Source organism: Ailuropoda melanoleuca, chromosome 7 (genome assembly GCF_002007445.2).
Source record: "Ailuropoda melanoleuca isolate Jingjing chromosome 7, ASM200744v2, whole genome shotgun sequence".
Taxonomy (NCBI): domain Eukaryota; kingdom Metazoa; phylum Chordata; class Mammalia; order Carnivora; family Ursidae; genus Ailuropoda; species Ailuropoda melanoleuca.
In genome coordinates, this window is record NC_048224.1 from 40,532,709 (window position 1) to 40,546,197 (window position 13,489).

Genomic DNA, 13,489 nt, shown 5'->3' on the forward strand with positions numbered 1-13,489 from the left:
AGTGCAATTTCACAGCCATCATTCATTCAACAGGCACTTCCGGAGCACACACGACGTACTGCGCTGAGCGCTAGACACAGAAGAACAGCAAAAGCAGTCCCTGTTCTGTCAGGGTTCATAATCGAATAGGTTCTGTGTTACAAGGATAGAAGTAATCAGCCTACCTGTGGGAATAAGAAAGAGAAAGCAATACAGTCTGCCTGGGTCTGTGGGAGTAGGGGAAGCAACAAAAGGTGACATCCGGGCTGGGCCTGGAGGATGTTGGAGCTGACCCACAAGGGCCAATTCTGAAGCGTCACTGCTTTGTCCAGAGGGAAGAGAAAGTCTCATATCGGCCCCCTCTGACTCCTGTAAAAACTCTGAGGCAGATGCTCTCATCAGTAATCACCACCATTTCACAGAAGGAGAAACTGACCCACAAAGCAAAAGGCGAACCACAGGGCCAAACTGAGTGACAGGGGACATGCCAGGTCCAGAATCGAGGTGGACAGACATGACACAGTTTCGAGCTCTGCCCGGATTCTGAAACCTGTAGAGCACCGGAATGTGGCGGGGGTCTGGACCCGGAAGTTGGGAAGAAGTCTGATAAGAGAGCTACCCCTGCAACCATTTACCCAGTTTTCTCAGTTACGCCCTCCGTCCCACGCTTCTCAGTCACTCACCCGCCGCTAGGCGAGAGGAAGTCGGTGTCGTCTTCGTCTCCCGCGCCGAACATCGCGGTGCCTTTCGCCCAGCCGCAAGGGGGAGAGAAGCAAGAGAGTTTTCGGGCCTTTCACCACGGACGTCGTGAAATGCCGCGGCGGCGTGCTGCTTTCCGGCAGGACGAACTCTCGCATGGTGGCTCGGCGGGGAGGGGTTTAGGCTCTGGAGAAGGTGGGGGGAAAAGCAAATGGGAGGACCTCGCGGGCACGCGCGTCCGTGACGTAAGGCTTCTCCAGACTGCAGAGGCGGTGAAATTCGCGGGAGCTCCGAAATCCTGCGCACGGATTGGCCGACGAGGCAGGGGGCGGGGCAGGGGCGGGAATCCGCGGCCTCGGTGGCGGTCGTGGACACGTCGAGCCCGGCAGAAGTGGAGGGGGCTTCCGAAGAGTCGTGGGGGTGGTGACGGGTTAAGGTTCTAAGAGGGAGGTGCCGGTGGAGGGACTCGATCTGGAAGGTAAGTACCTACCGCCCCTCTCCCACCCCTGGCATGGGCACAGTCCTTTCTCCCCCGGGACAAGGACCTTCCACGCCGCTTTCCTCCGCTCTGGGAAAGAGAAAGGGCCCGAGACTGGCAGTCTGGAGAACTCAGCTTTCGGCCGGGCCCCTACAGTGACATAGCTAGAGTGACCTTGGGGCTGGGTGTTCGGTGCCTCACTTTCCCCGTCTATAAAAGGGGCCTGTCTCCCTCTCGCTTGTCCCCTGTGGCCGACCTCGTTATTTATTCAGCGGACTCTTTGTCCAGTGTTTCTATGTGCCGGCTAGTCAAGACGCTTTTAGACCTCGGAGGTCATCGAATTCAATCCCAGTCCGTTCATAATCCCAGAATTTGCAATAGGGAAACGAAGTAATAAGCACTTGGATGACTTGTCCGAGGTCACACAGAGTAAAGGGCAGATTGGGGCTGGATCCCGAGTCTCTTGATTCAGGACTTAGTAAGCTGATGGGTGAACAAGAACCTTATCAACTCTTAAGCACTGTGCACCCTTACAGAGTGGTTATTGCTAGACTGTGGCATACATCTGGAGAGAATTCCCCTCCCTATGCAGGAGAAGTGCAGAAGAGCTGGGATATTCTGGGGGTGAGTGATGGAAAAGAGAAAATTTTAGAAGCAAAAATCCCCAGTCCCAATCTTCGTCTGGGTTTTACTTAGTCTTTTTGCCACAGACCTAAGTCAACATCCGTTGTTGGGGACTTCTCTGTCTCCAGTTTCCACCTTCTCTGTATCTTACGTAAGTATTTCTTTGGTTAAACTGGTGTATTTTTTTTTTAAGATTTTATTTATTAATTTGACAGAGACAGCCAGCGAGAGAGGGAACACAAGCAGGGGGAGTGGGAGAGGAAAGCAGGCTCCTAGCGGAGGAGCCTGATGTGGGGCTTGATCCTAGAACGCTGGACTCACACCCTGAGCCGAAGGCAGACGCTTAACGACTGCGCCACCCAGGCGCCCCAACCTGGTTTAATTCTTGAAACAATCTCCGGGTAAGCCTGGTGTAGCCAAGCATGTAATGTATCACTGTAGCATCCGTTTCCATAGATCTCAACTGAAGTTATTTCACTCGGGGTTTCTCTTGATCAGGTTAGTACAACAGGTGTCCCTTACCTGGATGTTTTAGTCTGTTAACTTGAAATTGAAGTGAAGTGATTGGGTGATTCACCCCTTAGAGAACTTCATACTTCTTGGTACTTCCTTGTTCTACGTTTAACTATAGTTTGTGTACTTGTACTAAACTTATTCATCTTGATGTCACCTGTGTCACAGAGCACTATCCCTTCTTTACCATAATGGATTCTTATTCTTTGTTAGACTGGGTAATGGAATTTATCCTTCCCATTCCTTAATTTATGCTCTTGGGATTTTTTTCATGCGTGACCCAGAGAGCCTTGCAATGGCTCTTGCCTTCCAGAAAGATAAAAATGGTGTACTAGCTGTGAACTGTCAGGGTTGCTTGTCTCTTTTGTTAGTTGAAGATGATTTTACTATTGTTTAAAGCTCTAGGGAAGGGGGAAGAGGGGATAGAATAGCTTGAAATAGTATATGTAACTCTGATTTTTGTTTGTAAAGTATTCCTCTATGAAACTGAGAGACAGGGCTGTTGTCTCCTTCCTGTGTCCGTTTTATAGATTAAGATCGTTAAAGCAGTGAAGGCTGACAGTGTGAAAACAGTGATGCAACTGGAACCTAAACACTAGAACTGGAACCCTTTGCAGTAGCTCTGTTTAGAATATGAACTTGGCTACCCCTCAGGGAGAGAGAGAATGAATTGCCTAAGTGACATCGCTTTTTCTAACCCCTGTTCCCAGTACTGGTCATCGTCATTCCAGCACTGAAACATCTGAATAGTGCTTTTTTAAAAATGCTAAAAGATCATTTGAGTGCTTATCCTGAATTCTTGAGTTGGGGATGTTTTCATCCAGGGTATTTAAGTAGCCTTTTTAGGTAGGCAGGCACATAAAATCTGGATCAGCATTTTTGGCAATTGGGACACCACAAATATGCAAGCCCAGGTCACCACTGTGGAAACACAGCTGCTAATTCTGATCGGCAGTATGAGAAAGGGGAAGAGAGTGGTGAGGCTTCCTCAGTCTTGCAGAATTTGAACTGTTGGGGCACCCGGGTGGCTCAGTTGGTTAAGTGTCTGACTCGCGATTTCAGCTCAGGTCATGATCTCAGGGTAGTAAAATTGACCCCACATCAGGCTTCATGCTCAGGAGGGAGTCATCTTGAGATTCTCTCCCTCTGCCTCTGCCCCTCCCTCCACTCGTGCTGTCTCATTTCTAAAAAGTAAATAAATAAATAAATGAAATCTTATTTAAAAATGGAAAAAAACAATTTTAAACAAATAAATAAAAGGGCACTGCCTTCCTGAATTAGAATATTGGACCAAGAACCAGGAAATCCGAATTCCCATCCCGGCCCTTCTAACTCACTCTGAGCTTGGGCTGGGCTCCCTAAACACTTTATAAAGAGTGGTTTAGACCCAGATATCTGCTGGGGATACCGAGGTAAGGAAAGCACAATCCTGATCTCAAGTTCAAATTAAGCATTTTTGTTTGTTCATTTGTTTTGCTTAAATACACAGTTTTTAGATGTATTTATAAAATATATTGACCCCCCCCAAAGATTAACCAGGAAGTGGCAATTTTAACAATTCCTTTCAAATTATCAGCAATTTTAGGGGCACTGGGTGGCTCAGTGGGTTAAGCATCTGCCTTCGGCTCGGGTCATGATCCCAGGGTCCTGGGATTGAGCCCCACAGAGGCTCTCTGTTCCTCAAGGAGCCTGTGTCTCCCTCCCCTTTGCCTGTCACTCCCCCTGCTTGTGGGTCTGCGCTCTCTTTTTCTCTGTCAAATAAATAAATAAAATCTTTAAAAAGAAAAATAAATTATCAGCAATTTTGCTATAGAGATGATAATTTTTATAACAGGTACACCCATACTAATCTATACTAGTGAATGCATTGTAAATATTAAACTATAAAAATTGTTAAGGTTTAAAGTTATAACCAGGATAGATGATAGGTGTGGTGGTAGCGATATGAATTGAATATGGGTTTGGGGGAGTTGGTGTAGTGTTCTTTCTGTTCGTCACTGAAAACGGAAGAATGTCAGAACACAATTCAAGAAATATCTGAAAACCTTCTTTGTGTAAGGCACTGTGCTGGGTGTTACCTGGAATAGGAAAATGAGTAAATCATTGTTCTTGTCCTTCAAAGTGCTTATAGTTGAACAATGGGGATAGTTGAAGTATACAAATAATTACACTTGAAGACATAGCAAAGTAAGTCCCATAAGTAGAAATTAATTATTGTAAGTTTTCAAAGGAAGAAGAGATTATATCTAGTTTGGAGAAGTATGTGGGGTTAGGTAATGGGCTTTGAAGATGAGTGGGATTCCAAATGGAAATGAGGAAGTATCATTCTCCAGGTTGAGGGGGTGGCGTTGGCAAAAGCACAAAGGCAGGAGAGAAGGCACAAATTTCTTACAAGACCAGAGTTGCCCTCTTATTTGATGCAATTAGGGCCAGTAGCTGGCCAACTAAAAAAATAAAACAGGGAATCATACAGGTATTCGTTACACACAGACCTTAACCATTTCATTCTAACGTCAAGCATAAACATCTTTTTGCCATTCTTTAAAATAAGCCTTTTTCTTGGGGTGTGGGCCCCAGGGGCCTGTAAACTACAGCATGGGGGCTAAACCTTGTCCTAGCCTTCTGCCTATTTCTGTAAATAGTTTTATTGGAACACAGCCATGCTCATTTGTTGATATATTATCTATGGCTACTTTGACGTACAAGGTAGAGTTGAGTAGTTGTATGTATCTGTATGATTCATCTTTATCGAGTCTTTCCAAAGCTTTCATCTTGGTTGTCTGTTAGAAACAACTATCAGACAGTCCATGTAGTATGGTAGCTAAATTCTTAAGCTCTGGAGCCAAATTGTTTTGCCGTTTATTAGTTGTACAGGTCTTGGGCACATTACTCAGTTTTCTTCTTTGGAAAATAGGGGCAATGATAGTATCTAGTTTCTAGGGTTCTTGTGAAGATTATAGGAGTCAGTTCACGTAAAGCACTTAGAACAGCATCTGGCAGGCAGCAAGTACTCAGTGTTAGCTGCTGCTGTTTTCCTCTTGTCACTTATACTTAATTGCTTTACGTAATACTTTATTAAATTATGTTCTTACATTAATAAGCACAACTGGCATAAGTTGATTATGAACAAACCTACCTGACACTTGATAAAGAGCACACCTTCACTGAGGGAGAGAAAGAAGTGTTGGTCCCGTGGTACTAGAGACAAGCCTAGTTAGTGTGCTGTCATTTAAATCAGTTAAGAGAATTCTGTGGGATCGTTTGCCAAGAGTATAAGACAACAGAATACATAGGGAAGTAGTGGATTAAAATGGAAAAGGAGACCAGAGCCATATTTGTCTAATACTTTGAAAGCCAAGGGGACAAGTTTGTACTTAGCCATATAGAAATGGGATTATTTATTCTAAATGGCATGATTGATATGAAAAAATTCAAGTGGTTTAGGAGTATATGACATTAAAAGTTTCCCGTGTAGGTATCTGCTTCATTTTTCTTTTCTTTATTTAAGATTTTATTTTTAGGTAATCTTGACACCCAGTGTGGAGCGCAAACTCACAACCCCGAGACCAAGAGTCGTAATCTCCACTGACTGAGCCAGCCTGGTGCGCCTCCACTTCATTTTCCTAATAGTCCTTAGAATGGGGAGTTGCTGTGAGGATTGAATGAGATGAGGCATGGTAACACTACTTGGGGGGAAAGGGGGACACAAAGATTACTTGGAAAAACAGGTATTAGCCCTTAAAAGCCTCAATCCAGTTTTTGTTTGGATTATAATCTCAGTTTTGAATTGAGAAAAATAAAGGTTCTAGGCTGAATGTGAATAAAACACCTTATGCCGTACTCTGAGGAATCTCTGAACCCTTGGTCTTTACCCCTCCTGCTTCCATTTTGGCTCAGCTCTGGATTCCTCTCTGTGCCTTCCTCACCAGAAGTTCTACGAAAGAGAAGATGGCGTAATTATCACTGGAAAAGCAAGCGTTTACAATGACAAGATGACTTTAACTAAAGGAAGATGTCAGATAAGTCAGTCACCAGGCATCCCCCAGATAATTCTGCCATTTAAAGTTGGCAGGCCATGGGGCTTCTGGGTGGCTCAGCCAGCGAAGCAGCAAAGATCTCCCATCAGGGTCATGAGTTCAAGCCCTGTGGTGGACTCCTGGAGCCCACTTAAAAAAAAAAAAGTTCCGCAAGCCAGGCCTGATAGAGGGAAAGGGAGGGAAGAAGATAGGGCAGGTTGATGATGCAGGCACTCCCACATGTAGCTTTTAGCATCATAAAGCCATTTAGAAAATCAAAAGTTTTCTGTAGTTTGCTATGAGAGGTCATCAAGAGTCTGATACTTAATACATTAAGACAAGCCGTTTATGCCAAAAGAAAGCTTACAGTAGGGGCTGGAAGGAAATGCTTTTGAAGTTCCACGGCTTTGAGTGATATCTTTTCAGATTTAGGTAACATCCCCAAGCAGAGGAGGGGCCCATCCTTAGGAATGCAAAGCCCTGCGGAAAAGGAAAGGGTTGAGAAGGGTCCACCCTACCTCTTTTCCTTTACACAAAGGCCCTCGGCTTTTGTATACAACCTGCTTTTGTAGGTTGAGAACCTTACCCAGTACAGCATAGTGAGATGGAAACCTGCATAGCAAAAGTGAAGAGGAGAAATGATATGGAGGGAATCTATACATTATGGCGAGCAAAACTAGCAACCAGAGGACCTTTTCAGCCAGGATGAGTCTTTCTCTAAATAGGTAATAGAGGATGAGACTGTGCTGAGCGTTGACACAATTTTGAAGCAGTTTAGAGCACCTAGAACTTAGTCTTTTTGGTTTTCAAAATCAGAGGCAAAGGCAAACTGCCAACTCTGTCCCCGCAGGGCCCCATTCCTCTCTCCTGCCTTTTCCCCCCCTGCCTCTTCTGATGGCTTTTAATCAGCTACCACACAACCCGGGGCATGATCTGTATCTTAGTACGTCTTACACTGTTTTTCATTATTTGTATGTATCTCTTCTCCAGACTGGGCTTCTTGAGGATAGGGGTTCATCATAGTTCCATCACTCCATAGGTACACAATACATCTGAGTGAGTGAGTGAAGAGAGTGAGTTCCTTAGGGTCACACAGATAGTTAAGTCCCAAGAGCCAGAGCTAGAACCCAGTCTTCTGATTCCTAGCCCAGTACTTTTCCACCACACCATGCAGCCTCAGTCTGGGGTTTTAAACAACTTTTCTCATTTTTGTGTACATTCTTTCAGTGCATTTTCATTAAATCATCCTTTGTTAATAAAGGGAGGGAGGAGGGGTGCCTGGGTGGCTCAATCGGTTTCACATGAGGCTCTTGATTTTGGCTGAGGTCATGATCTCAGGGTTGTGAGATCAAGCCCCATGTTGTACCCAAGCTGAGCGGGAGTCTGCTTGAGATTCTCTCTCTCCCTCTTCCTCTGCCCCTCCACCTGCGTGTGCACACTCTCTCTCTCAAATAAATATATAAATCTTTTTTAAAAAGGGGGGAGGAAGGAGTAAAATAGGAGCAGTTAAAATGTTTCTAGTTTCTGCTTCACATCAAATTAATTCCCAGTGTTTACAGGCAAACCAATGACATTATGATCTAGATGATTAAAATCTTATGTAATATAACCAAAAGAGAATTTAGGGACTCCTGGCTGGCTCAGTTGGTAAAGCATGCGACTCTTGATCTCAGGGTCATGAGTTCAAACCCTACATTGGCGTGGAGCCTACTTTAAAAAAAAAAAAAAAGGAAAATGTAAGCAAGGGGAACCTTTGTCTGCCTTTGATTGTAACAGGAAGGCAGTTAAAGCAATGCTTTGCCGATGTATGTTTATCTGATTAGCTTTTGTTCTTTAAATCAAACTGTAAGAGGCTGTATACTTTAAGTGACATGAAAGCGAGCCCTATGTGTGACTTGTACGTTTCCTTTCAGAGATTAATTGTGTCATCTAATGAGTAAGCAAACTATTACTAACTATATTTCATCCTTACTGTACCTTAGAATTAGAAAGTCTTTTGACATATTTGATCCTTACAACCCTATGAGATTGACAGAGTGTAGGTATTTTTAAATCCATTTTGTAATAAGGAAACTAATACTTGTTGGGTTTAAGTGATTTGCTTCAAGTCATGTGGCTAATACATGGCACTTGTGTCCATAGCTCAGAACCTCTCATGTCTAATCCAGTACTTTTTCTGCTCTTATCACACTGTCTATAAAACACTGAAATCTACATAAATCATACTAAAGCACTCACAGTTAGCATGTTGGAAAGGTATCAAGACTACAAAAGGATCCAGTAAGAGGTACAAAAGGGTGTATCTCATGATTGCTGGATTTCGGGATATGGCTTAGCCAACAACAAAGGGTATCTGAGAAATGGAGTATAGTAGCTGGGAGATCCCCTCCCCATTGGACTTAGGCCCTTCTATCATTGCATAACTAAAAGACCTTTTCAGTTTGTTTGCTTGACATATCAAATTTGAGTTGTTCAAACCAGGCAAATAAAAGCTTTGCTAAAGGCCTTTGTGAGGAATGTAGTTGTATACTTGATCTTCTTTGTACAGAAAGATGAGAGTGGGCAAGAAAAACAGGAACTTCTATGTTATTTGTCGCTAAAACAGAATATGGAAAGCTCAGAAATCCCCCCTGCTTAGCTGCTTCCCAGCAAACCATCTGGAGATATGGGAGGTTTGGGATAAGTAGTTAGACCACTGTTAACAGAAGCCTTATATGAAAAGTAGATGTTATGGGTTCAGTTGACTAAAGAGTATATTAGTGTCATTGTTTAATAACGTGGACCTCAGTTTCTCCACCTGTAAAATAGGGGAGTTGTAGTTGATAATGTAATTTTTTAAAGTAGGAAATATTAAATTCACATGGTTCACAATTCAAAAGGTACAAAAGGATATTTAGTGAAAAATGTTCCTTCTCCTCCTACCCACATCTGACCAGTTCCCCTCCTAGGGATCACAATGTTACCTCTTTCTTATGCCCTGACCCCTAGAGATAGTATAGGTGTTTAAAAATAAAATATATATACTTTTAACTCTATTGAATTTTTTTACAGATGCTAGCATACAGTACACCTGCTTTTTTCATCTCATAACTTGGAGATCATTCCATATAAGTATATAAAGAGTTTCCTCACTCTTATTTAGGTTGCAAAGTATTCCATTTTATGGAAATATGATAATTTATTTAATCCATGCCCAATCAATGAATATTTATGTTGTATTTTCAATATTTTGCTATCACAGACAGTCCTGTGACAAATAACTTTGTTCGTATAACATTTGACATATGTGTCAGTGTATCTTTAGGATAGATACATCTGATCCTTGAACAACACAGGTTTGAACTGTGTGAGTCCTCTTACAGGCAGATTTTTTTACATTACAGCACTGTAAATGTATTTTCTCTACTTTATGATCTTCTTCCTAATATTTTATTTTCTCTAGCTTACTTTTTTTTTTTTTAAGATTTTATTTATTTATTTTTGAGAGAAAGAGCATGAGCACCAGCAGGGAAAGGGATAGAGGGAGAAGCAGGCTCCCTACTGAGCAGGGAGCCCAATGTGGGACTCGATCCCAGGACCCCATGATCATGACCTGAGCCAAAGGCAGACGCTACCCAGGCGTCCCTCTAGCTTACTTTATTGTAAGAATATAGTATATAATACATATAAGGTACAAAGCATGTTAATCGACTATGTCATCAGCAAGGTTTCTGGTCAACAGCATGTTCTTAGTAAAGTTTTCGGGAGTCAGAAGTTATACGCAGATTTTTGACTGCTTGGAGGTCGGTGCCGCAACCCCCCTGTTGTTCAAGGGTCACCTGTATTTAGAGGTGGAATTACTGGCTCAAAGGGTATGTACATCAGACGGATAATTAAACACTCTTCTAGTTCTGGTATTCTATGAGATTTTAATTGTGGGTGAACAGCAGAAGAGATGAGAAGATACCATTTTCTTGAAACATCTTGATTTTTTAAATGAATTTATTTATTAGAGAGAGAGAGTGTATGGGAGGGGCAGAGGGAGAAGGAAAGAGAGAATCTCAAGCAGCCTCCCCACTGAGTGCGGAGCGGGACATAGGGCTCGACCCCATGACTCCGAGTTCATAACCTGAGCCGAAATCAAGAGTAAAACACTTAACCAACTGAACCACCGAGGTGCCCCTGAACGTCTTAATTTTTATCTCTTGTTATTCAGAAACTACATCTTAAGTAAGGGTCAAGTATAGGCAGCCTCACCAAAATGATGTTAAATTGCAAATTTCACAAAAGTCACCTACCACGAGAAGATCCTATAGATTTTTCTGTTGCCACTCAGTGTGCGGTTACTCAGGAGTTAATTTGTAAGGTGAATGTTACAAACTCAGGACAGAATGCGACTGGCTCCTGACTACTCTTACCAGTACTTCCCATATAGAGGATTCAGAAAATTAGCTGTGTATTACAGTCCATCCATGTAGGGAATGAAAGTAGAAAAATCAAGAAAGAGAGCATACCTGAGATGTCTGTGTGTGTGTGTTTCACTGGCTTCCCAGGTTTTTGATGATTGTGGAATGTAATTTTGTGAAATGGGTGGTACCATAACAATCAGATGTCCTTCTGAGGAGCTAGGGACCACAAAGCAGATCAGAATTCTGTCATCCCCTTGTACCTCTTGACTAGACCTACTAACCTTCCTTCCTTCCATTTCTCACCTCCATCATTCTCTCTCTAGGTGTCTTAAGCCATTCCCGAAATTTGTTCTGTAAATAGGTTTCAATCAGAGCCTCTGTCCTCTTCATCTCCTAAATTTCCTATGGCCTATGGCCCTTGGAGCAGAGGGTACTTAATAAATGCTTGCTGAATTGAGTTTGGGTAGATGTCGGAGTGATCTAGCCTCTGTTTGGCTACTCTCTCAAGGTGCCATATCTTTCCTTTTCCTGGCATAGTGTGAACACCTTTCAGCCCACCCCTCTGCACACCTAATATGATTCAGGAAGGGATAAAAGGCCAAGTAAACGATGTTGAAGAAGGGTGTATGCATGTGTGTGGGTGTGTGGGTGTTTAAGTAAGTGGACACACATATCCCTTTTGGCTCCCACTGCCATTCTTTGTGCTGCGGTTAAAAATTTGGACCTCACTTACTTAGCTATATGCTAGTGGTAGCTGTGGAGTTAGACATACTCAGTAGGAATAACCTAGGAATATTCAACTCAAAATAAACATGTATCTTTTTTTCCCCACAAATCTCAGGTGTATGAAATCATAAAGATAAAAGGGAATACTAGATGAATACAAACACTGGCTTATAAATAAAGTTGTACCTTTAGAAGAGACAATTGGATTAGTGTTGACTTTTCTAATTTTAGAATAAAGAAACTTGTCTATTGGCCATGCTTTAAGCACTTAGACATTCTGTGGGATAGGAGATCGCTTGGCTCCCCTGTGCACTCTAATTCCTACAGTTAAAGATGAGAGGATGACAGGGCCTCACATGCAGCTTCCCAGGTAGGTCCCATCTTTTCAAATATAAGCTTTCTTTAATGCCAGGCCCCAAAGGAAAATTACTTTTGGGTAGCTTAAGGTAGATGCCTCACTAGGCCTCTTTCTACCTGTTATTTGGACAATTTGTAAAAGGGCCATAAGCTTTCTAGCAACTAACCATGAAGAGAGTTTCCTTTATTATGGTTTCAGAAATATCACAGGGTGTATGGTGCTATATTACAGCTTAGAATTGAGGGGCAGAATTGATACCCCTTCCCTGCTCTTAATAAACTAGGATGTAGAAAAGATGGGCTAGGCAAAAACATGATGTATCATATTTCATTTCAAGATGGCGGGTTATTTTAAGATTTTATTTATTCATTAGAGAGAGAGCGTGCATGAGTGGGGGGAGAGGGACAGAGAGAGAGAGAGAAGCAGACTTCCCACCCAGCAGCAAGCTGGACTCAGGACTCCATCCCAGGACCCTGGGCTCATGACCTGAGCTGAAGGCAGATGCATAATGGACTGAGCCACCCAGGCGCCCCTCAAGATGGCGTTTTGAGCACATCCCTTTTCCTTCCCAAAATCCTAGAAAATGACTATAGAAATATAAATTCTTTTGAATTGTGATATTGTGATTTATAATAAATACATATTTGGTCTGCATCCCATTTCTGGTATAGAACTCCTAAAACCTCTGAGATTTCCTAAGTGATGCAAGCTATAAAGGTGTCCTTTGTTATGTTATAATGAGATAACTTTTTTTAGCAGTTTATAGTTTAGTTGGAAATCAAAAACATAAATCTGAGTCAATTAACCTTCTAAGTAAAGTTTATGTTCTTAAAAACTGTATAAGACCCTCGAGGAGGGGCGCCTGGGTGGCACAGCGGTTGGGCGTCTGCCTTCGGCTCAGGGCGTGATCCCAGCGTTATGGGATGGAGCCCCACATCGGGCTCTTCTGCTGTGAGCCTGCTTCTTCTCTCCCATTCCCCCTGCTTGTGTTCCCTCTTTCGCTGGCTGTCTCTGTCTCTGTCAAATAAATAAATAAAATCTTTAAAAAAAAAAAAAAAAAAGACCCTCGAGGAAAATGCAGACACAAACTGGATGCTTGACGATATTAAGGAATTGTTAATCTTTCAGGTGAGTTAGTGGTACTGTATTTTGTTTTGTTTCTTCTAAAGCCTCCTTTTTTAGAGATACAGAAATGCATACAAATAAAATGTTTTAATATCTGAAATTTTCATTAAAATTATGCAGGCCATGGGAATGAATGGGATATAGACAAGACAAGGCTGGCTTTGAGTTGATAATTGTAGAAGTTAGTCGATGAGTGCATTCGGTCTACTTTTGTATATATTTGAAAATTTTTATAATAAATTCAGATGTCTTATTTAGTTTTTCTTCGATTATGAAATAAAAAAACTAAATATGCCTGGGGCCTCAGTGATCTATCATACAACATATTATACTCTCTCCACCTTTATATCTTATCCAGTGAGCCTGCCTGCCCTTTCCTCCCTGGACTCTGTCCCAGGAGGAGGATGGAGCTGAAGATTGAGTTCAGTCACCAATGGCCAATAATTTAATCAATCATGCCTATGTAATGGAACCTCTATTTAAAAAAAAAAAAAAAAAAAAGAGCTTTCAGCTTGGGAAACTAGAACACTTCCATGTACCACTGTGCCAGGTCCCAAACAGCAGGATAGAGACTCCTTTGTTC

General features: G+C 42.4%; 1 protein-coding gene across 3 annotated transcripts in view; it reads left to right on the forward strand.

The window, feature by feature from the left end:
* The first annotated feature begins 993 nt into the window (after positions 1 to 993).
* SLC31A1 (solute carrier family 31 member 1) overlaps positions 994 to 13,489 on the forward strand; it is a 38,940-nt gene continuing 26,444 nt past the window's right edge. The window contains exon 1 of one of the 3 annotated variants that reach the window (XM_019795906.2): positions 994 to 1,156. The gene's annotated coding sequence lies outside the window, so the exon portion shown is untranslated. Of the gene's footprint in view, positions 1,157 to 2,040; positions 2,182 to 13,489 lie in introns of those variants that run through there. The other 2 variants (XM_002915786.4, XM_034664317.1) reach the window with 2 other exon arrangements.